The sequence below is a fragment of the Myotis brandtii genome, unplaced genomic scaffold (assembly GCF_000412655.1).
Source record: "Myotis brandtii unplaced genomic scaffold, ASM41265v1 scaffold714, whole genome shotgun sequence".
NCBI classification, from domain to species: Eukaryota; Metazoa; Chordata; class Mammalia; order Chiroptera; family Vespertilionidae; genus Myotis; species Myotis brandtii.
The window spans coordinates 1,121,886-1,147,123 of NW_005370809.1; the positions used below are offsets into that span (position 1 = coordinate 1,121,886).

General features: G+C 48.9%; 1 protein-coding gene across 1 annotated transcript in view; it reads left to right on the forward strand.

Moving 5' to 3' along the window:
• The first annotated feature begins 233 nt into the window (after positions 1-233).
• Positions 234-25,238, forward strand: part of TCF7L1 (transcription factor 7-like 1 (T-cell specific, HMG-box)) — a 110,834-nt gene continuing 85,829 nt past the window's right edge. The window contains exon 1 of the mRNA XM_014530091.1: positions 234-250. The gene's annotated coding sequence lies outside the window, so the exon portion shown is untranslated. The remainder of the gene's footprint in view (positions 251-25,238) is intronic.

Below are 25,238 nucleotides of genomic sequence, written 5' to 3' on the forward strand. Positions count from 1 at the left end.
GCTGGGCTCTCACGGGAGTCCTCCCTTCTGACCCTCTCAGCACCCCTGTAAGGCAAAGACTCCTCGCGTCTCCTCGAGGTCAGGGCCCTGCCCCACGGTGTCACAGTGAAGCTGAGTGACAGGTTCGGCCCTGTCTGTTTTCAGACTCCACATCTGGAGCTCATTCCAGCGAACAGGATCTTTCCTAGCTCTGGACGCAGAATCCACGTTCCTTACTTAATGCGACCGCCTGCGCAGGGGCAATCGGGAGGTCAGCGTTAGGCAAATGTGCACTAGGAGCGTGAACTGGAATCGTAACAATGGCCTGTACCGAGGGCCCGCTCGGCCACGCCCGCAGGTGGATTCGGGGGTTCGTCACTGAATTTTACAGAGGAGGCAACTGAGGCGTGGAAAGGCCAGTCCCAAGCAGGAGTCAGAGGTTCGTGCCCGCACACTCACCTTGGCAGCCAGGGCACCTCAGCCTCTCACGTGGCTCAGTGTGGACGGTTCTGTCTGTGCTTTTGAATTTTCTCGGGAGGCTGCCTCGCGGGAGAGAAGGACTGTCTCGGCCTGCGCTGTCGCCCTGGACTAAGGCTGCGGCAGGTTTTTGTGACTAGCTGGTCCCAAGGGAGGTGGTCAGAACTGGGCGGGCCCTCGTTGTCCTTGTGGTCCAGGTTGGTTGAGGCGCTGCCTCCTGCTCTGTTTGTATGTTCTGCTGCCCCATTTTAACTCTGAGCAGCCTGGCCAGGAGGTAAAGGGTGAGCTCCCAGTCAGGAGAGAAGTGTTTTCGGGCCCATCGAAACGTGGAGCCCTGGCCGGCTAGTTAGCGCATTGTCCCCCGTATGCCAAGGCTGTGGGTTCCATCTCTGGTCAGGGCACATACAAGAAACAACCAATGAGTGTATAAGTAAGTGGGCCAAAAAAATCAATGTTTCTCTCTCTCTCTCTCTCCAGTCAATCAGTCAATCAATCAAAAACGTAACAAGGAAAAGCTGAGGGCAGGCTCTGAGCTGCGGCAGTCAGTCAATCAATCAAAAAAGTAACAAGGAAAAGCTGAGGGCAGGCTCTGAGCTGCGGGCGCTGAGCTGCTGTGGCTCCTCCTCCCCCTTAGGGGGCGCTGTGGAGACCTGATGCCTCCTCTCTGAACACTTCCCACTGTGGGTGAGAAAAGCAAGCACAGATACAACTGGGACCGCACGTCCTGTGTTTAAGTTTTCCATTCCGGTTGTTTCCATGATGCTTATTCCTCAGATTATGTGACGACAATTTAAGTTAGTTTAGCGTAGATGAAGAATTTATTTCTGTAGAGCTTCAGGGTTAAAACCCCTTGGTTGTTTTTGATTCTTTGGAAGATGGTAATATGCCCAATATTTCTGTACCTGGAATACTCCATTCCTCAACCATGCTGCACACAGAGTTAAAAGCGAGTCTCAAGGCATTTGTCTAAGTAGTTCCATAAAACATCTACATAAAAGAGATAATAAAGCCAGGAAGGAAAATGCTAGATAGGTAATAAATATATCTTGCATAGTGTTAGCCTGTTTGGAATGCAAGCTCTTTCTTTTGAGCTGGATACTAATGGGGATGCATCAACAGCCCCCCCATTCTCTTATGCCTGTACACACTCCTTTTCTTTGCATGGGAATTGGTGTGACTGTCTGCTCAGGCTGGGTGGGCGTAGGTTGGTGAAACCCCATCACCACCTGCACCACCAATGATCCTGAACCAGTTAGAGGTTTTGAAAGAACTGACCTTGACATTATCAAGTAGGTGGAACTTGTCAGAACATGATATCTTTCCTCTTACTCCTTTTCACCCTCCTCTGTTCTCCAAGTGCTTAGTACATTTTTTCATTCCACTTGCCTCCTCTCAGCTATCAGCTGGAGAGGACTTAATACTCTGATTCACCCCAAGATTGACAGCTCATATTTTATCTCTCCCAAAGGAACTTTCTGGATGAGACCCTAAGCCAAAGGTATGGTTGTCTGATAGTGGAATTTAGTCATCAGGGACAGAGCAGAGGAGGAGATGTGGTAAAGGGCTCTTCCTGGTGTTCTGGGAATTATAGAAACCAGATCACTCCATGTGTCCTATGTTTTTTTCTTAAAGTTTTATGTTTTACATTCATTTTGACCTACTTGTTGTATAAGGTGTGAAGTTGAGGTTGATCGTTTTTGTTAAGGATGTTTAATTGGTCCAGTATCATTTGATCTACATGTTATTTATTCCCCTACCAATATCATGCTGTCAGAATTACTATAGCTATATAGTAATCCTTAACATGGGAAAGAGAGGTTCCTTTGTATTTCAAAATTATTTGGGCTCTTTTACCACTTTTCTCTCTTTTTAAAAAAATCTTGACCTGGGGTATTTTTTCCATTGCTTTTGCTTTTTCAGAGAGAGTGAAGGGGAGGGAGGGAGGGAGGGAGGGAGGGGGTTTTTCCATTGGTTTTTCAGAGAGAGTAGAAGAGAGAGAGAGAGAGAGAGAGAGAGAAACAACGATGGGAGAGAGACACAGCGACTGGTTGCCTGATTGCCTTGCACACATGCCTTTGACCGGGAATTGAACCCATGACCCTCTGGGGAGTGGGCCAAGGCTCTGATCCCTGCTCAGGGCTCTTTATGTGAATTCACAAAGAAACTTCTAGGTGAATGTTCATAGCACTGTTATTCAAAATAGCCACAAACCAGAAACTACCGGGATGTCGTTCAGCGGTGAGTGGTTGAATAAGCGGCGGTACATCCATAGCCTGGAATGCTACTCAGGAGTAAAAAAGGAACATATTATCAGTACAGGTAACCACATGAATGAGCCTCAAGGAGATCATGCTGAGTAGGAAAGCCAGCAGTTACATATTGCACTTACATGATATTCTTGAAATAATAAAATTGTAGAGGCGGGAAACAAATTAGTGGTTGCCAGGGGTTAGGGATTGGTGTCTCTATAGAGGGGTAGCATGCGGGAGCTTGGTGGGGAGAGGGCAGGTTAGTATCTTGATTGTAGTAGTAACACATGTGGTGAAATTGCATAGACACGTGCGTGCACACACACGCAGGAATGCTTATAAAACTGGTAAAATCTGAATAAACTCTGTGGGTTGTGCCAATGTACGTATCCTGGTTTCTGATAGAAATGAAAAACATTAACACTGGAGGAAGCTGGGTGAAGGCTTCATGGCACCTCTGTACATTTCTTTTCAGTTTTCTGTGAATCTAATTACAGTGGGGCCTTGACTTACGAGTGTCCCGACTAACAAGTTTTTTGAGATACCAGCTGTCTCTCCGCCGATTTTTTGCATTGAGTTGACAGAGTAATTTGAGTTAATGAGCTCCTTAACGAGCTCGGTCTCGGAACGAATTAAACTCGTAAGTCAAGGCCCCACTGTATTTCAAAAAAAGAAAAAGCTTAAAAAGCACCAAACAGTATTATAGTCTGTTTATGCTCCATCCATAATAGCAGACCTATAGCCCTAGCGGTTCTCTCAGTGGTTAGAGCGGCGGCCCGCAAACTGAAGAGTCGAAGGTTTGATTTTAGTCAAGGGCACGTACCTGGGCTACTGGCTAGACCCCCCACCCGCCACTCCCACCGTGTGTGCAGGAAGCAACCAATTGATGTGTCTCACATCGATGTTTCTCTCTGTTTTTCCCTCTCCCTTCCACTCTCCCTAAAAAAATCAATGGAAAAAATATCCTCAGGTGAGGATTAACAACAACCAAAAAAAACACCTATGAAAATATGGACATGTGGTTGCCTCCGTATAAGGCTTCTTCTTGTTCCGTAACGTTTTCTTTAAAAAGAACAGGACCTGAAACAGATATGACAAAAAGTTAACATTTGTGAATTTGGGATGATGAATTTATTGATGTTTATGTGTTTCTGTCCTTTTTACTGTGTTTAAATTGTCCCAGTATTTAAAAGTAAAATAAACATAAACAAAACTCCCAGTTCTGCCAGGGTCCATCTCTACCTCCACGATACCCCGTTCTGCTCACAGAATTGGTCAGAACACTTCACATTTCGAAGGAAAACCGCCACGCAGTCACAGACCTCTCCCCATGAATTCCTCACTCTGGGTTGGGAAGCCAGGGACGTAATCCATCTTTTTTATTATGACAAACTAATTTAACTTTAATTGCTCATTATAGTATTGCATTATGAGGAGGAACTATCTTTAATTATCTTTTTGGGGGGTTGTTTCTAAAGTAATGTGATCTCGGAGCGGAGACGCATGCGTTCCAGAGTCGCCACCTGACTGTGAGTGTAAAATATTTGTGTGCAACAGTGTAAACAGACGTCGGCTCCCCTGCCCGGCAGAGCCTGCCCTCCCCTTGGAGCAATTAAAGCAATTCCAGGTGGGTGCTTCTTCCCTTCCTGGTTCTGTTTAAAAATGCAAATGGCGTTTCAGAGAGATTTGTTATTTTCCTGGAAAACACCAAGTGAGTGACATAAGAATGGGACCGTGCCTCTCCACTCCTCATTTAAATATTGGCCGTGTCCTTTCGAGATCATTTTTCTTGGTGACACGTTAAACAATCTCGGGTCAGTCGGAGTCCTTAGAGGTCACCACGGGTGTCAGGAATGCAGCCCTAATCACGTCCAAGATAGGCACCCGGAGGCACCCATCAGCGCCTTGGCCCAGAGCCCCATCTTGCTATTCAAGAAAAGGGTATGCTCCTCGTATGTTGTTTGTCAGACGTTCACTGCCTCTGGCCCTCTCAGCCTTCTACATGCAGTGCCACGGTGTGTGCTGCTACCCGCTTTGGGGATGGGGTGCTGTGCAGTGGGCACCCAGAGGATGCCACTGAGTCCGCAGAGAAGTCTTCACGCCACCCTTTGTGGCGGGACAGCCTCCTTCCCGTGGGCAAACCCGGCTGCAGCCCCCGGCTGCCCGGTGGCTTTTGTGTGTGCGAAGCTTTCAGCTCCTGTCCATCAGCTTGAATGGGCCCATTCAGGGGCATTCATGCGCCTCGGAGACCCCGGCCGCCTGGACACAAGAGCTGAGAGGGGCGCTGCACATGAGAATGTGCCCGCTCGGCCTGCCTCCGGGAGCCCCCGATTGTTCGGCGGAGCCTGGGGCCCAGGAGTGCGTCCCGAGGGGTGACTTGGACCAAAATTGGGGACTCATTCCTTCTGTGCACTTGGGGGCTCTGGCAGGGAGGGAAGGCATGTGCGAGCTGGGGCCTGCACCAGCTTATCTTTGACTCTGACCTTCAGCTTTTATCTCTGTGTCCCACCCAGCTGATCCCCTGCTTAAGACCAGGGATCTTGTCTCTTTTATCTTCACAGTCCTGCATACCAGAGGCACTCAATAAGTGCTGCTGATGGAGTGAACTCGGTCGGTGCTCCGCCCCGTTAGGCCCGGGGTGCGCTGTTTTCCTTTACTGTCCTTTGAAGAGGCTGCAGTGTAGCCGGCTCCTGGGAGTGGGCCTCTCGGAGTGCTTGGGCAGCCTCCTGAAAGAAGTTTGGGAGGACAGTAGATTTGACCCTGAAAGGACAGAGGATGTTTTCAAGGTGGGAAGTGGCCATAGAGGAGGTCTTCTGCCAGCCAGGGGCCTGCATCTGGAGTTTGGAAGGCTCTATGGGGAGGGCCCGAGACCTCTGCAGAGCCCGGCCTCCCGTTTGCAGGAAGGGGCAGTGCCCTGGGCCGACTGGGAACCACGTGGTGGTGGGTGTGGATTTGGGGACAGGGTCTTAACTCCCAGTAGCTTGTGCCATTTGGCAGCCAGTACCCTCAAAACCTCTGGCTCTCAGCTCTGGCTGTGTCCCCACTGTGCACAGGGACCCGTGGACCATGCCGAGAACGGGGAATGAGAAGCCAGGCCCAAGGGCCAAAGGGGCCTTGTGTTTGATGACCTCACGGCGGCAGTCACGGTACTAGCAGAAGAAACAGTGGAATCTTTCGTTTGTGGGGAACTTCCTGGGCGAAGTGCTTTGACTTAAGCCATTAAGCTGTTGTGTACACACACTCTACAACGATATGAGGAAAAGATGTACACGTGTGCTGTACACGGGCTTCCAGCACATTAAGGAAGGGAAGGTTATTATTCCCATTTACAAGTGGAATAACTGAGGCTCCCAAGGTCAGTGGCAGAGCTTCAGTGGAGAGAAGGGCTCAAGCTCCAAGTGTCTAAGGTGAGGGCTTCGGCAAACATTACTCCGGTGGAGTGAACCAAGGTGTTATCATTTCTACCTCAGTTTTAAGGGTTAAGAAAAAGGGAAGAAAAGGAAACACACCTTTATTAGGGCCACGGCACTCAGAAAGTTAGACAGCTTAAGTCTTTGAGAACCTCACAGTTTAGTTGGGGAAACATAGAAGCCGTCTGCAAACTGCCAGCAGCCGGAGTGCGGCATCTGTGCTGAGGACAGACGGCAAGCACCTGGGGAGGTGGGACAAATGCATGGCCTTCCCTCTCGAGGCAGGAGTTGATTTGCTCCGTGGCTAACGGAGGGAGGTGGATCTCCTTAACCTGACACTGGCTTCAAAGCCTCCTGCCCCGACAGCTGCTCCTGTAAGGTACGGGTGCTACGTAAGGTCACACAGACCTGGTCTGGAGTCAGCTTGGCCCAGGGCTGGTCACGGAACACAGCGGTGAGATGGGATGTCACCCCGCCGAGGGTCAGTCAGCACTTGGCACATGGTGTGCGCTCAGTGCTCTTGATTTAGTGCAGCGGTTCTCAACCTGTGGGCTGCCAACCTGTGGGTCGCGACCCCTTTGGGGGTCGAACAACCCTTTCACAGGGGTCGTCTAAGACCATCGGAAAACACATACATAATTACATATTGTTTTTGTGATTAATCACTATGCTTTAATCATGTTCAGTTTGTAACAATGAAAATACATCCTGCATATCAGATTACGATTTACATTACGATTCATAACAGTAGCAAAATTACAGTTATGAAGTAGCAACGAAAATAATTTTATGGTTGGGGGTCACCACAACATGAAGAACTGTATTAAAGGGTCGAGGCATTAGGAAGGTTGAGAACCACTGTTTATATATGTGTTTTCCGATGGTCTTAGGCAACCCCTGTGAAAGGGTCGTTTGACCCCCAAAGGGGTCGCGGCCCACAGGTTGGCGGCCCACGGGTTGAGAACCGCTGATTTAGTGCATTAGAAGTTGGTTTCTTCCTTGACTGTGGCCAGTTCTCTGCCTGGTCTCACATTCAGCTCCTCAGGAAGAAAGCTCTTCTTAGGGCGGGGACAACCATTCATTCTCCGGCCACAGGAGAAAGCATTCTGCAGCATGGAACTCCGTGTCGTTCTGCTTCCACTGTGGTTGCAGAACCCACTTCTCCTCTATCGAGGTGACCGCTGCATGTGGCCAGTGTGGCCAGGGTCAGGGAGCCGTGGGCCCTGTGCCTGGTGGACGCTGTGGCCTCTGTGGTCTCTGTTGGAGCTTCTGCTTCCCTCTGATCTAGGGGCCTTATTTCAGCCCAGAGAAGATTGGCTGGACTGTGAATGACAAGGTGTGTTTTCTACCCTCATTTCTAATCCTGAGTTTAAGCATTGGAGAGACCTGGAGCAAATTGCTCAGCCCCTACTGACTCAGTTTCTTCATCTGCAAAGTGGGGTAACAGTGGAACCCGTGGGGCTTCAGTGAGATGATGATGCATGTAGAACATGTCGCGTTCTGACACCCGGTAATCATGCAGTAAAATGAGCTTCTCTGTTTCCAGTTGAGTGAGTGTGACGATACCTGGGGGAAGCTGAAGGTGGCTGATCCCCTTTCATGTATAGAGCAGTCAGCGACTCGGTCCTTTTATCCTCAGGGGTGATGGAGCAGGGAGCCCAGAGAGGAAAGTGTCTTGTCGCTCTGGATGGATGGGGCAGTTCTCTATCCAGGAATTCTTTGCACACTTGGGATCAGAGGTTTCAGACATGTGTAGAAGCTGGCAGATTCAATCTAATCAGTGTTCAGCCTGGATTGGATCCTGCACCATTGGGAACATTTGAATAAAGTCTGTCGATTGGACGATATTATTATATCAATGTTCATTTCCTGGTCAGGTAATTAAACTGGTCATGTAAGAGAATGCCTTTTTAAGGAAATGCGCACTGAAGCATTTAGAGGTAAAGGGAGTGCAACTTAGTCTCAAATGGTTCAGAAAAAAGAAACTGGAGGGAGAGAAGGTGAAAGCAAACTAAATGTTAACGTTTGAGATACTTCGGTGGAGGGAGTTCATTTTACTATTCTTGCACCTTTTTTGTAGGTCTGAAATTATTTTGAAATAAGATTTTTAAAAATCCTCATGTGGCTAGGGCTCGTGAAAACGTAGCACTTGGTTGTCAGGGTTATTGCAGAATAAACTAGTAACCAAGGCACTGTTTCTAGAAAGACTTGCCCTTGTTGTGGTGGGGGCGGGGGGTTGTGTGAAAAGAAAGGGGGGAGGGGGTTTGAGGAGCCCAGGAATGGCCCCGGGGAATAAAGACCATCTGAGTAAAAGGGAAGAGAGTAAATAAACTGAGGAGAAAAGGCCCCTCACATGGTACCTTTCCACCAGCAAAGGAGGGGTTGTGCTCAGGAAATGATGTGGGTGGAGAAGAGAAACCATGGCTGCCAGGAGAAATAGCTCTAATTTGGGCCTTGGAGAGTGAAAATTGTAGGAGAATTGATCAAGGCGGATGGATGGATGGATGGATGGATGGGAAGAGCCTATGAGGATGAGCAGGACCACATGGTGCTTCAAGGCCTTTGAGCCCAGGGTGAATGGTGTCTGTGGTGTCCACACCCAGCTGTGTGCTGCAGCACAGTAGACACCCCAGGGTGGATTATCACAGGAGAACCAGGAGGAGACCCAGGCATGAGATGGAGCTGAACCCTCGGTCTTTCAGGGGTTGGGGTGGCAGCAGGAAGCCAGGGCAGGCGTAGTGGAGTCTCAGTTGCAAGGGGCTTTTGTTTACAAGCGCCCTGGTTCAGGTTTAATCTTACAAAAACACTGCTCTATCTGAAAGCAGCACATGAATAGTTCTTGTAGCAAAATTTTAAAACCAAACAGAAGAAACACATCAGAGGCTTCCTTCAGCCCCACCCCCCAGTATTTGAGAACCATCCCCCAGCCCCCACCTACGTCCTTTTTCCAAGTGTTTGCACTGTCCTATTTGCATATACCAGTAGCTGGGATTGTGGCTCTAGAGCCAGGCTTCTTGGGTTCATGAACCGCTTCCACTACCTGCCAGCAAGTTTCTGAATCCTTTCCTATGTGTCCATCTTCTCATCTGTAAAGTGAGAAGGACACTGCAGACCCAGGAGGGGTGGGAAGACTAACTGCGTCGGTCCATGAAAGGAGCTTAAAACAGTGTCCGCACATAGTAGGTGCTCAAGAAATGTTTGCTGTCATTATCTGTTGACTTATAAGGGCCTGTTTTCTTTTTTTAAAAGCCGGGGTCCTCATCTGAATATCTTTATCAGTGGGGTTCTTAGTTGTAAAGCAATAGATGTCAACTGACTGATAGCAGCAGAAAAGGAATTCCTTTAAGGGACACACACAGGGTGGTTCCCAGACTCCCTGGGAAGGCCGCGGAGTTAGACTGTGGGAACTAGGCAGCAGCCCAGACCCTGGCCACAATTATGCCACAAAACCGGAATGGCGAGGGTGCTGCCACTGTTGATGTTGCTGGCATTTGCAGCTTCCGAGTGGGAGGTGGACCCTGCCTCCCACCAGGACTCAGAGGGGGCGCGGATTCCTTAATATGGGAATGGAGTTCAGATGCCCCAGGGCCGAGTTCTCCCTGGATAGGATGTTACTCCTTTGAGCCGGCAGTGTCTGCAGAGACGACTGTCTCATGCTCTTCATGGTTGCAGAGCACTGCCAAGACTTGGTTTTTAATCACTTCCCTAGTAATGAACTTTATTCTTTTTGTCCCATTTCAACATGCCCCAATGAACATACTTATACATACATCTTTACACAGATGTGGCATTTCGGTTGGATTGATTCTTAGAGATGGGAGAGTGTAAATGTATTCTTTTAATTATTTTTCAAGTTAGCATTGTTCCTTCTACAGGCGCACCTCTTGTTGCTCTTTGCTTTATTGTGCTTCACAGATGTGGTGGTTTTTACAAATTGAAGGCAAGACCTTCCATCAGCAAAAAGATTACCGCTCTCTTTATTGCAGAATATTGCGGTAGCTGGGACCAAATGTGCACTATCTCCGAGGTATGCCCATTTTCTGTGGAGACTGAAAGACATTTTGAATATAAGTAAACAGGTGTTTTTGTTTTTTTTTTAATTGTGGTAAAATAGACACAACATGCAATTTACCATCTTAACCATTCTTTTTTTTTTTTAATAAATTTTTATTGATTTCAGAGAGGAACATCAATGATGAGAGAGAATCATTAATCGGCTGCCTCCTGCACACCCCACACTGGGGATCGGGCCCACAACCTGGGCTTGTGCCCTGACTGGAAATCGAACCGTGACCTCCTGGCCCATACGTCGACCATCACCACCATCCATATCCAGGCCTTGACCTTTCCAAACGAAAAGTCTGTATGCATTAAATAATAACTCCCCATCTCTCCCTCTCACAACTCCCTTTCTCCTTTGTATCTATGAATTTGGCTGTTAAGCAGTTTTTATAGTTTTGTCATACTGGCAGCTTGAGCATTTTCAAAGACAGGTTGGAGAGGAACTGGAGACACCACTCATGGCAACAGCTCCCCCACCCCCCGTGTTTTGAGCATGCCCCTGTGCCGTGCTCTGCATGTTCTCGGCAGTGGCGTCGCCTCAGCGGTGCACTAGAATCACCGGGGGAGCTCTGACGGTCGTGCGCAGTGCAGAGGCCAGTCAGGGACACTGCGTGTGGAGGTCAGCTGCATTTAATGCCCACCCCCATCTGGGGAGGGGTCACGATTACTCCCGATTTACAGATGGGAAACCAAGTCACGGTGAGTGAGTCGTTCTCACCTCTCAGCCCTTACCCCTGCCTGCAGTGACCCCTGGGCGGGGCGGGGAAGAAGCAAGCCCCTCCAAGGAGGGGCCCCACTCCCTGCTCTACCTCAGTGGCCTGCTTTCTGGTGGCCCAGACTCCACCGTCTCTGAGTCGCCTGCTTAGGGTTCGCTCTGCCTAGAACGTTGTTAGCCGCACTCCTTACTCAGGTGGTTTTCACTCCCCCGCCCCACCCCCAAATTGGGCCCCCTATTCTTAGAAACAGCACGTGTTTATGTTTAATCTGCTTTGACTCCCCAGTTGCTGGCACATAGTAGGCATTCAGTAAATGGGTGATGAATGGGAAGAAACTAACAATGAACAGGGCGCCTAGACAAGCGGAAAGTGAGGAGCGCTCTCTCTGAGTGTTGGGGAGAAGGAACAGGCTGGGAGTGTCATCTTTTTCAGGTGCACATAAGGGGCTTGGGCAGGCTGGACAGGATCCGGCTCAGAGTTGGGGTTACCTTCTGCAATGGAGACGACAGCAGGACTAAGCGTAGCCTCGAGCCCATTGCACCTCAGAACCACCCAGGGAGCTGAAGAGCGAGTGCTGCCCGGGTCTTTGGTGGGAGGCGAGAGTGCGGCTGAGGGAATGGACTGGAAGGTCAGGGGGCAGGGGTGGGGCGCAGCAGGAGCTGGGTGCTGGGGCCCTGCAGGAGGCTGGGCGGAGGCTGTCTCAGCGGGGGGAGCAGCACCCTCAGTCAGCCCGGAGAGCCGGGAAGGTCATGGGGTGATTCTCTACTGTTGGATTCTCAAATGTTGGACTTTATTTTTTAAAATTCTGTTTTCACCGTGTAAAAATGTGCAACCAAAATAAAACACGTCTGATTAGATATCCTGCATTTCAACATACTGGGGACCACCGGTGCACTCACTGGAGCTGCCAGGGTGGCTCCCATGGGGGAGGGGGGGTGAGTAAGTCCCCGGCCACTTTCTGTCTGTGTTGGAATGCCTTGTAAATGTGGTTTTGGTTAGGAAGCTTGCAGCTGAGCACCAGTTTTGCTAAATACTCAGGCGGGCGTAGTCCCTCATGCCATTATCCAGATGCTCATGCCTGCCCCTGCCGGCCTGGCTTGGGCCGTGTTCACGGCTCAGTGGCCAGTTTGCTAATTTGTCGCTCTGTGGAGCTGTGTTACGATGGGTGGTTTCAGGCTGGTTGCGAGTTTTGGATGCATCTCACTTGGTTTATATGTTTGTGATAAGGAGTGAGCAGCCGCTCAGTAGCATGGGAAGGTGGTGTGCCTAGTGGTTCAGGGTGGGCTCCTGGGCCTGACTCCCAGCTTTGCCATGTGCCCCCGGCGTGGACTTGGTCAGGTCACCTAGCCTCTCTGTGCCTCATTTTCTTTATCTATTAAATGAGGATAATAATGGTACCAGGAGGCTTGGTGAGTAAATACAGGTAAAATGCTTAGAAAGGTGTCTGGGAAATAATTATCACCTAAGAGTTTTTCATTGTCGTTTCTAGTATTATTTTAATGATTCTGCTTTGAAACAAAAATTTTCTTTCCTTTTTTTAATCCTCACCTGAGGATATTTTTCCATTGATTTTAAGAGGGAAAGACAGAGAGAAATATTAGTGTGAGAGAAACACATCGATTGGTTGCCTCCTGCACACGCCCCAACTGGGACCAGGGCCTGGGCCAGAGAGGAGCCTTGACTGGAATAGAACCCGGGACTCTTTGGTCTTGCAGGCCGACGCTCTATCCACTGAGCCAAACCAGCTAGGGGGAAACAAAAATTTTTTATATCCATTGCTCTCATGCATTCTCAACTGGACTGGTATTGCCCCCAAGGGGGGAAAAAGTTCTAGCTATGAGAGTGGTTTATGGCCCTCTAAGGGGTCAATAGGTAGACACATATACACAGGATACCTGTGGCATTAAGATTTAATGGAAGGGGGAGAGCAGATTTAGGCAAAAATGTCGACCAAGGCTCCTGTGGGTAGGTTGGGGAGAGGGGGGCAATACTGAAAGAAAAGCAAGAAACACCACTTTAAGTAAAGACCATCCTAAGATAAAAGGGTAGTCTCCTAGCCCTGGCCAGTGTTGCTTGGTGGTTGGAGGGTTGGCCTATGCACCAAAGGGTTATGGGTTCGATTCCTGGTCAAGGGCACATAGCTGGGTTGTAGGTTTGATCCCCACCCGTGGTTGGGGGTGCATGCGGGAGACAACCAATCTCTCAATCTCTCTCTCTCTCTTTCCCCCTCCTCCCTCCCTCTCTTCCACTCTCTGAAAATAAAAAGCAGGAATAGATATCCTCAGGTAAAGATAAAGAAAAAAAAAAAGCCTTTAACATTCACTACCACTTATCTGTGGAAATCAAAATTTTCTCAGTTCTCTGCAATTAAAAACAAAATTCAGAAATAAATTGCCCGATGATGAGGCTGATATAACACAGATCTCTACCATGGCCATGGGTTTCAGGACCCAGCACAGCACCCTTGTTCTTCTCATTGATTTGTCCGGTGTTTATGTCTCAGGATCTGGATGCTCGTGGACAGAAAGGCTTCCTCCTCTGAGAGCTGGAGCAGCTCCTGGCGGTGCAGGGCGGAGCTCAGGTGCAGGTGTGACGCAGAGCAGGTGTGAGGAGCCCGCCTGTGGCCGGGCAGTTCCGCTCCTGTGGAGGCGGCTACTTTGGTGAGCAGAGCTGGGCACCTCTGCCCAGCGCCTGGCATGCAGTGGTTCTAGACCAGTGATGGCAAACCTTTTGAGCTCGGCGTGTCAGCATTTTGAAAAACCCTAACTTAACTCTGGTGCTGTGTCACATATAGAAATTTTTTGATATTTGCAACCATAGTAAAACAAAGACTTATATTTTTGATATTTATTTTATATATTTAAATGCCATTTAACAAAGAAAAATCAACCAAAAAAAATGAGTTCGCGTGTCACCTCTGACAAGCGTGTCATAGGTTCGCCATCACTGCCTTAGAGTAAGGCTTCCGGCAAGGCTCCCCCAAGAGCTTCAGCCGCATGTTCCGTGTGAGGACAGACAAAGACCTTCTTTATTGCCACGCAGGCGGGTGGGACTGAAGCCCCCAGATGGTATACGAGCGTGAAACCCAACTCAAGTTGACCAGCAACCTTAGGTTACAGTCACGTGGCATCTCCACGCCTCCTGAATTTCTCGTTTGGGGTTTTATTAGCTTTTAGTCAAAGGCGACTTTGTGAAGGAACCCAGATTAGAATTCAACCTATAAAACAGCCGCGTGAGAGAGAAAGTGGGATTGAGGGGCCAGGGACCCGCATAGGAAATCTGTGGGAGATGACGCAGCCACCAGAACCCAGACAAGGGCTGTCTGTGTGTGTTCCTCTCAAGTGCAGGAAGGAGTCCGAGCAGGAGCAGGGAGAGGGGTGGGCAGCTCCCTCGTTTCTGGTCCTCGGGGCCTGGTGGGCCCTCTGATCTGGGGAGAAGTTTCCCACGGGCAGCGGCTGGGTTGGGGCTCCCGCAGCCTCCCACAAATACACTAATGAACAACACGCACTGGCCATGACTTTGCCAATTGGAAACAGCTTTGGGGCTCCGCGACGCATGTGGATCCTAATGCAGACCCGATGTGGGTTTCACCAGCTTCGCGGAAAGTCGTGAAAATCGGACAAGCAGGGTCCCAGGTGAGTGAGCACTTTGGAGGTGGCTCACCTGAGATGAGGAGGTGAAATCAACCGCGGCTTCCCAGCTCTGGGAGGAGGACAGATTTGTTATTTGGGAGGCGGGGGGAGGTAGCGGAATGGTTCCATTTTGCCAGATTGGAAGGTGACGATCGTGGGCTTGAGAGTCTGCAGTTTTTCCCAGACGGAGGCTCCCTCCGGCCTTTCTGCCCGTTGAGCCCCTGTGGGTGCTGCCTGTCCCCCACTCGTGCTGTGTGGATCTTCCCAGTGGTCCAGCTGGAGTAACTAGAAAAAGAAGTGCCTTAGGTTCCCAAGGGCTACATTGTAACTTGATCCTCACCCCAACTCACTATGGCGACCTGAGTATGTGTCTTGGCCATTGCAGACTTGATTCTCTGTGTATAAAATGGCAACCTGCTGGTCTTTAAAGAATAAAAATGTGGAAGAGACAATAAAATAAAAGCCCAGTTCTGACAACCAGAAACGGCGAGCCATTTAACATTGTGTTTGTCTCATGTTTATGAGAAAGGATAAAATAACATGTCTAAGTCAACACCAGGGACTCTTTTGAAAGCTCAAATTCTAGGCAGCAGTCCCCAATCCTGGCTGCGCGTTAGCATCAGCTGGGGAACTTTTGAAAAACACGAGTCCCCGAGCCCCACCCAGACCAATTAAATCATAATCTCCGAGAAGGAGGTCCAAGCATCTGTGTGTTTTTAAAAGTTCCCTGGGCGATGCTGTTGGGCAGCCAGGGTTGGAACTGTTATTCAAGGTATGCCAATTGGATATAAAGATTCAGGCTTATTTTCAGAAATATTGTGCAAGATCTTTTTTTTTTTCAATTCTTTAGTGGCTTAGATATATTCTGTTTATTTTATTGACATATAATTTACATACCATGAAATTCACCCTTTTATTAGAGTGAGCAGTTCAGTGGTTTTAGTCTATTCACAGAGTTGTGCAACCATCACCACTCTAATTCCAAAGCATTCCATCGCTCCGAAAAGAAACCCTTCCCCATTAGCAGTCACTCTCCCTACTCTCCTCCCTCCAACGTCTGGCAACCACTCATCTACTTTCTCTCTCTGGAGTTGCCTGTTCTGGACATTCCATATAATGGAATCATATCATGTAGCCCTCGGTGACTGGCCTCTTTGACTTAGCATACTGTTTTCAAGGTTTATTCATATTGCTTTATGAATCAGCACACATTTCTTTATATGGCTGCATAAATATTTCATTATATGATACACTGTTGTTTATCCATTCATTAGCCAATGGACATTTGGGTTGTTTCTACTTTTTTCCTATTATGAATAGCACTGTTATATGCCCATACATTTTCTATTATCTTGGGTGTATATCTAGGACTGGAACTGCTGGGCCATGTGGTAGCTCTAAGTTTAAATGTTTGCAAGGCTGTCGGCCTATTTTCCAAAGCGGGTGCCTCGTTTTACATTGCCACTAGCAGTGTGTGAAGATCCCAATTTCTGCATCTTTGCCAACACTTATTATTCTCTCTCCTTTTGGTTGTAGCCATCTGGTGGGTGTAACTGGCATCTCATTGTGGTTTTGATTTGCATTTTCCTGATGGCTGATGGCATTCAGCATCTTATATGCTCATTGGCCATTGGTATGTCTTCTTTAGAGAAATGTCGGTTTAAGTCTCTGATATTTTAAAATTGTTTTTTTAGCTTTTTATTGATTTGTAATAGTTCTTTTTGTATTCTGGATACCAGATTCTGATCAGATATATAATTTGTAAATATTTTCTTGTGTTCTGTGGATTGTCTTTTTACTTTCTTGATAGTATCCTTTGAGACACAAAACTTTTTAATTTTGATGAACTTCAAGTTGTCTGTTTTGGTTATAGTTGTTGTTGTTTATGCTTTAGGTGTCATATCTAAGGATCCTTGCCTAATCCTTTGTTATGAAAACATATGACTGCTTCCTTCTAAGAGTTTTATAGTTTTACCTCTTATATTTTAGGCAGGGGTCCTCAAACTTTTTAAACAGGGGGCCAGTTCACTGTCCCTCAGACCATTGGAGGGCCGGACTATAGTTTAAAAAACAAAACTATGAACAAATTCCTATGCACACTGCACATATCTTATTTTGAAGTAAAAAAACAAAACAGGAACAAATACAATATTTGTATTTGCATGTGGCCCGCGGGCCGTAGTTTGAGGACCCCTGATTTTAGGTCTTCAGTAAATTTTAAGTTAATTTTTATATATTGCTTGAGGTAGATTTCGTCACCCCCAAAATTAGGAGTCCAGTTAAATTCTGTGCAAGATAATTTGATAATCTTAGACTATTAGAGCAGGCCACGGGACATGGGGGCTCGAGCCCCTTTTTTGTAATAGTGAAGATGTTGGGGTACTGCATGGTTTCAATAGAGGGGGAAATACTGACTGTAGGGTCCTATAGGAACCTAAAATACTTATCTTATGAAAGGTGAGAGTGCATTCTCCATGGTTTCAGTGAATTTTAATAGCATTTCTAACATTTGAAAGCTAGAAGTTATCTCTGACATGTTATGTATATTTTGACACCAGATCAACTAAAATGACCAGAACACTGTATGTCCCCACTACAGAGGAAATATAACTCAGTATCATAGTTTTAAAGATATTAAATTTTTAGTAGATAGATGGTTGATGCAAGTTCAGATTATGCATACATGAGACTTAAATTAAGTGGGAAAGTAGTATGAAAGAAAGTTAATTCCAAATAGATTCAAAGGTTAAAAAAAAAATTAAAAGGCACTTTTAAAAGTTCTTATAATGGTTCAATAATAGACCAAAGGAATATAACAGAGACCTCAAACAGGCTCAAGCTTATATGGAGGAAAAGAGCTCAAGTTCATCAGCTGGACTAAAGGTTTTATTTCATCACTCCTTTTACACTCACTGGAGAAATGCATGCGAATTGTAGTTAGACATTCCAACAGTACATGTACAATGAAATTCTGTCCTGCCCCTCCCTGCCCCTCCCTGCCCCTCCCTGCCCCTCCCTGCCTAGGTGCACTCCACTCCACCGTCTTACCTCCTCGGCGTGTGCCCTTCCAGGCTGGTTTGAATGTGTACGTATACAACTACTGCATATTATTTTGTGTATTTTGTAACACAGAGCATCCTATTATTTATACAGGGTGGGACAAAAGTACTAGTAGGTTTACACAATTCTTGAATTACTATTTGTTACTGTATTCTTTCCCCTACAATTGCCGCTTGCATTTTAGAGACAAAGCAGTAATCCTGGCCACTTACTGACTGACTGCCGAGTCCCATGCTTCGGAATGGCTACTCGTCGTAAGTCACCATTTCATTTAATTTTCCGGAAAGTCCGTTCCAGAGCCTGTAATCCTACAGACAGCATATGGCAGACACTGGATTGACAGCGGGGCTGGTGCTGAACCAAACTAGCAAAGTCTGTAAACCGAGTTGGAGCATCTCTTAGGGGCCAGGCACTGCCCTGGGGCTGGGAATCCAGAGATCGCGCCTCCGTCCAAGGAGCTGAGAGTTCAGTAAGGAGGCCCTCATTCGTTTTACGCAGCATAACATTACTGCCTGTATTGTAATTTTAGGAGGAGAAAGTAAACCCCGGGAAACAAACTTATACGAGATCTGTTACTCTAAAAACACATTCATTCTTCTAAGCATTTGCCCTAAGGACAATGCACATTCAATCCAGCCCCCTGGGCGTGAACATTGAGTTCCCTCTAGTCAGAAATGTCATTCGGAACATCAGTGTGAGGGGCTGTGTGGTTTTCTATCACCAAAACATATTCAGCTACACTTAACTCCTACCAAGGTTTTCGCCAACATTTAAGAAGCGTGTTGTTCGTTGATACCAAAACAAATGGGGATTTTCATCCGTATCTTAATATTTGCTCTTAGTACTGTTAGAATTGGTGTGGGAGTGAACATTTCAAGTTTGTCTATTCCTTGATTCTCTAAACCAGCGGTTTTCAACCTGTGGGTCGCGACCCCTTTGGCAGTCGAACAACCCTTTCACAGGGGTCGCCTAAGACCATCCTGCATATCAGATATTTACATTACGATTCATAACAGTAGCAACATTACAGTTATGAAGTAACAACGAAAATAATTTTATGGTTGGGTCACAACATCAGGAACTATATTTAAAGGGCCAGAAGGTTGAGAACCACTAATCTAAATCTTGAAAACAGAGTTGATGCTTGAGTGTCACTGATTCAATTCCTGGTTACTTGCCTGTCTGTCTGCCATGTGCACAGCACCATGGTGATAGGCAACCATGCGTGTGGTCTGATTCCTTTTTTTTTTAAGGACTTTTAAAACTGATTTTTAGAGGGAGAGAGAAACATCAGTGTGAGAGAGAAACATTGATCGGCTGCCTCCTGCACGCCCTGTGCTGTGGATCGAACCAGCAACCCCTCAGTGTCCGGGATGACTTTAAACCAGTTGAGCCACACTGGCAAGAACGTGATCTGACTCCTTTTTGTCTTTCATGCTATGTTCTCCCTCATTTATGACCACCAAACTCTTCCCACCTTGGACCTCCCCACCTGTATCTCATCCACTCCACTCTTCATCTTGAAACCCCTCTGAGCCTCCAGGTCTCAGCTTAAATGTCACTTGCCCAGGAGAGCTACCCTTTGCCCCTGCTCTTAAACAGGTCCCACCTTTTTCTTTCTCAGACCATTCTGCCCGTTCTCCTTAGGCACTTAGCTCAAGCATAGCTTTGTATTTTGTATAAACATATTTGCCAGGGTCTATCTCTTCAAGAGCAAAAACCATTTCTATTGTCTTCTCATTTATAGAGCATCCATCATGGCGTCTAGATCATAGTTGGCATTCATTGAACGGCAGGTAGATGTTTGGGTGGATGTATGGACGGACAGACCAATGGGCAGGTGCTTTCAAGGTACTGGGCATGTGGCCATGAGTGAAATGTCAGTCCTCAACTCACCTGTCGCCTGGTTGGGGAGAGACAATGAGCTAATCCACAGTGTGCCAGGTGTCGATGAAAATAGACCAGAGCAAGCGAGGCCTGTGGAGAGGAAAGGTTGGGCTGCTGTACGGGGGTGTTGGGAAAGCCTCGTAGTTGGACCAGGGACCCGAAGGAAGTGTAGGAGGGAGCCATATCTAATTCATGGCGGAAAAGCTAAATTCTTGCCATTCCATGTGTTCAGACTGATTCCTAGGTATGTGCTTATCTTGTCATACACACAGTTTTCGTTTTTGCCGCACATCTGTAGCCGAATACTCCACGTCCAGTGGAGGGGGAGCCCCTCTGGAATGGCAGGAGCTGCCTTTTTTTTGCGGAAGGGACGATTCTAGGAAGAAAAAAACGTTGGTGTCAGTTTTTCTGTATCTTTAGTTCAGTTTTTACTGTCTTGAGGAAGTGATGGATCATTACAAAATTGATTTATTTTTTTTCCCTTTTCCTCAGGAGTCAGTGTGAAATGGATGAGCAAGGTTACTTTCCAGAATAGGCTGGGCTTGGCAGGGTTAGCCGGTTTGTGTGTCATTGATATCTTTTTTCTCCACATCTTTTCTAGACTCTTATAGTAGTCATTGACTAGCAGGGCCAGATATTTCTCTTAATCTAAAAGGCGCCACCTTGAAACATTAAACAGGGCAGTCTAATGTTGGGAGTCTCTCCAAGGCGGGCAGACGGATGGACACACCCAGTTCAGAGCGGCAGGCCACCCAGGAAAGGCCTGCCTCGCTCATGAATAAGGAAGTCAGTCCCCAGGAGCAGCCCAAGGGAGGAAGGTGATGAAGGGCCCACAGGGCGTGGAAACCCAAGTGGCTTCTTCACCTTCACCTTCCTTCCCTTGAGGCTCTGAACACAGGTACACACAAGGCCATTGGCACCTGTCCTGTTTGGGTCCATGACTCAAACAAAAGGGCTCAGCTGGATGTTCTGCAGCCCCTCCCATGCCCCGCAGTCGGGGGTGGGGAGTGGGGTGAGGGTGCAGTGCCAGGCGCTGTTGGCAAGCCTGCTGCTTTTCCTGCGGCTGCCCGTGGCCTGGGCTCCTGAAAGGAGCTGCTCAAGCGCTGAAAGTCCAGGGGGGCTTCTTAGGTCCGAAGAGGGAGTGGGGAGCTATAAGGAGGACGCTACAAAGCTTCCCTGTGCAGGGCCCTCAGCACTGAGTCCCACAGAGTGCTCTGCAGAACTCCGCCTCACAGTGTCCCAGGTGCTTGTGGAAATGCAGGTCCCTGGGCCCTCCCGAGGGGCAGACGTGCAGCAGGGAGACGGAAGGGCTGTCTCTCAGGGGAGCAGGCCCAGTGCATGGGGAGCCCGGCTTTGCACAGAAACCTGCTGCTGCAGCGGTTCTCAACCTGTGGGTCGCGACCCCTTTGGCGGTCGAACAACCCTTTCACAGGGGTCGCCTAAGACCATCCTGCATATCAGATATTTACATTACGATGCATAACAGTAGCAACATTACAGTTATGAAGTAGCAACGAAAATAATTTTATGGTTGGGTCACAACATGTGGAACTGTATTTAAAGGGCCAGAAGGTTGAGAACCACTGTACTGCTGCGATGGTGCACTTCCAAATGATGATCCCCATCCCCTTCATCACCTTCCAGGATGTGTCCTAAATGCCAATTCCTAAGAAACCTAATTGAGCAGATGTAGGTGGTTCCACACAGGGAAGTTGGTTAGGGTATTAGTGAATCAGGAAATGGTTTACCTTCTTGAAGGGACGGCCACTTGAGACCGGGGTGTCTCTTGGTAAGAAAGTCTGGCACTTGGAGCTCCATATCGTCAAGTACGGGAGGAGGACCTAGCAGGCCTGTCCTGGGCTGTGCCCACAGGGACAGGACGTAATCTTCACGGTCCACTTCCATTCAACGGTACTTCCCGAGTCCCAGCCTTGTGTAGGGCCTGTGGGGACACTCCCAGTGATGTGACCATTCCTGGCTCCTTATAGTGACCTCAGCTCTGCCTCTCCCCTGGCCTCCTGGGAGGCCCTCTCTCCTACCTGCTCCCATCAGAAGGTCCCCATCTCCATGCTAGCTCCTCTTGGGTGCTGCCTGCCCTGCTTGCGGGGGGGAGGGAGGAGAGCCCTTGGGCCTAGCACAGCTGCAGCCCCTGCTGGAGCCCTATGGTTGCTCCCCTTGGCAGGCATTTCTAGCAGGGCCTTGGGGTCATTGCCAGGTAGACAAGGTGGACAGGCCTTTTCCTTTCCGCAAAGGGCAAGTAAGTGCAAAGGGCTAGGAAGGGGAAGAGGGTTTTCATTGTCTCAAGAGCTAAGATAAAGATTGGAAGAGGGAAAACAATGACTGTTTGCAGACTATCTACCTGGAAAACACAAGTGAAAACCCACCATATGCAGTGAGACATCCCACGACGCCTCCAGGGCAGGCAGGGTCTTCCCTAGGCTCTTGGAGGAAGCATCCGAGGACAGTGGTTCCTCCAGGTGGTTCCTGACTCCATGTCTTTAGATGTGTCCTACATGCCCATTCCCAAGGAGTCTGATTGAGCAGATGCAGGTGGTTCCAGACGGGGAACTTGGTTAGGGTATTAATGAATCAGGAAACGGTCCTTCTATGGGGGTTGACAAAGGAGCTACGACTTGGGGTTCTAAATAACACACTTCTAGCGTGCCTGCCAGATGCCAGAAATGGTTCTGAACATGTATGTCAGCTGATTAAATCTTCACGTCGGCCCTGGGAGAGAGCAGCCCCTATTAGTATCAAACTCACCTTCCCGGTTTTATAGGTAGGGAAACCCCGGTGTGGAGAAGCAGGGAGCCTGGCCGAGGGCCCAGGAGTCCACCCTGGCTCCGCCCACTCTCTGCCTCCTGCCGCACAGCATGATGGTCTGTTCCCCAGAGACAGCTCTGCTTTTTCCACTTTGAGACTGACGATCCCCCCTCCCCACCGAAGCAGGGACTTGGTAAACTGCTCAGATAGCTTTTCTCTCCAGGGCGGTGCTCAGTCTTCGGCGCAGACGATGTGGCCGCGAGCCCTGGGAATGTAACATAAACAGTTCCCTCATTAATTAATTAATTTAAGCATTGATTTTCCTGCTGGGAACTACTAAGGTAGATCATATCAACAGCTATTTCCCTCTGTCCCGTGAGCCGGAAGGAGTGTGCATGGCGCCGCCACCAAGTCCATGACTTAAGTAAGAGACTCCTCTTAACCCTGCACGACCTTCATGAGTTTAAGAAGAATAAGCGAGGCAGCGAGGTCAACATTGCCGACCTCAGCAAGTGAGGATTCAATGAGCGGGTACATGGCAGGGTGTAGAACAGTGGTGGCCTGTGAAGGGGTCTCCGTGAAGGCGAGCCTCTTCCCTGATCCTCCCAGGAGGCCAAGAGGCTGTGTAGGATTCCACAAAACATGATGGGTTCTAAGACCTGTTCCCTGCCCTCGCTTAGCTTGCAGTGTTCGAAGGTCTGCCTGAAACCACAGACATTGGGATCATTATCCAGGCCACGGAAGGAGAGACCCCATGCAGCAGGGCCTGGTCGGTGCATGGTGCGTGGTTCCTAGCAGGCATGTCCTGTGCCCACTGGCCCAAGCCCCTTTCAGATGTGGGGGTGGGGGTGGGGGGCTGGAACACTGATTTTACCAAGTTAGAAAAGGTCAAGTAAAAATCCAGACATCCACCTTCTCTTGAAAAAAATCAGGGGTATAGCAAGGCTGGGCTCCAATGCCTGTGTGGTCACAGCGGCGCCCTCCGGCGGGCTGCGCCCACTCCTGAGAGCTGTGTTGTGTTGGGGCTAAGAGCAGGGCAGGGTTCAAACTGGCCCCACCACTTAGCAGCGGGCATGACTTGGAGCAGGTGCCTAACCTCAGTGCCCATCTCGCAGGCTTGTTGTGAGGATTCAGTGGTTGAGCTGATGCAAAGGAAGGGCCCGCCCCGTAGGAAGCTTCCCGTTACTCCCGTAGCTGCTCTTACTGCCATGCGTACTCTCTGGCTGACCCTGGGAGGCATCGTGTATTTTGCTGTGGTGCCCAGGAGGGACGGCTCATCCCAGTCCGGGGTCTTAATGCGTTTCTGCAGGGAGTTACCTTTTGAATTGAGCCTGAACTGGGAGAGGGAGAGAATGCCTGGAAGGGGCAACAGCGAGAGTGAAGCTGGGAGGAAATGGCTGCAGACACTTTCACTCTTATCACCTGTTGAGTTTTCTCAGCGGCTTTGTGAGAGTTCACATAGCTTTGGGCCAAGTGCTCGAGGTATCTATCCCCAGCCCCTGAGGAAGGGTGAGCTGGCTCAGAGGTGGGGCATGCACAGGTCTCCGACAGCAACACTCACCTGCTGAGCAGGCTAAGGTTAGGGTCACTGGGGTCCAAGCAGAGTCATGGGAAGGGTCGGAAGACCCTCCTGTGTCAGTTACAGGATCAGGATATAGACTGGCCCTTAGAACCCCCAGGATGAGAAGAGGACAAAACTCGTCCCCTGTTGGAATGGGGGAGTCCTGGAAGTCGGTGAGGTAGGTAGTGGGGTGAAAGGGAGATGGGGTGACACAGGAAAGCCCAGAAGATGCCTGAAGGAGAGAACACAGAGGAGGAAGGAATGGGCTCGCAGGGCTGGCTGTGAGAACGGACCCCAGCTTTTGGGAGGACCTGAGGGGCAGTGGTAGGAGAGACTGTGTTGGATTATGAAATGCTGAACTTGGGCCTGGCCTGTGTCTGTTTCAAATTCTGAACTTTTCTGGAAGTCCTCATCACAGATAACGAAACCTGGCCCCACGAATCAAGAATTTGCTATAATCCCACGACTTCCACATCCAAATAGCACCTCTTCGGTGATCTCTCCCATGTCGAAGTCATACCCAAAAATAGCCTTGGTGGAATCGCATGCCCCAGAGTCTTGTGTGGAAGGTAGGGTCACTGTACTTCTGTGTCAGCCATAAATACTTAGATGAGAGTCCGAATTCCTGAGGATCTGCCGCTTCCGGCTGGTCGCATAGATCCTCTGGAGGTGTCCTGTGCCCTAATCCGCCAGCAGACTTAGCATTTTAAGACAGCCGTGGAAACAAACAGGTGCCGGTGCAGCTAAAAATAGCCACCCTGGGAAGTGACGTTGGGGCAGTGCCAAGGAGTGAAGGTGAACAGCGCTGCGCTCGAGGGGAAGGTCAAGACCGTGGGGAGAAAGCCAAGCAAAGAAAACCCTGCCCCTCCCAGTGTCAGGAGTGGGTCTGGTTCTCTGAGAATCTCTTTTCTGCATCATCTCCATGGAAACTTCTTGCGTCCCCTCCCCCACCTGGCACAGCTTTTCTGCCCAGATTTTAGAGTGAAATGTGAGGGATGATAGTGGAGCTTTGCCTCCGCAGCCTGAACCTGAACCTGAACCTGGAGAGCACTGGAGCACACATTCCAGCCTGTTGAGTCCTCCCGCCAGGCGAGCCTCCTCACATCCTCCATGCCCTGCTGCCCTTCCTGGGAGTGGACGGTGCTGGCTGTCAGCGGGGAAGGGATGCAGGGTGACAAGTGGGGTAAACACAGCTTGTTACTCCCAGATCCCGTTACCGGGCAGCGCGCGAAGACAAATGGCCAGGGTCTGCCCACCCCCGAGGACAGGGCGTCTTCGACTCCACGAGCGGGTCCTGGGAGGGGCGTTAGAAGGTCGTGCAGTAGTCGCACAGCTGGTGTGGCAGACAGGACTGTGTGTTATCTCATGTTTTCGTTGTTGGTAGTTTTCATTTGAGAGCCTCGGTTTGACCCTGAGACTAACGCAGACTGCCCACACGTCCT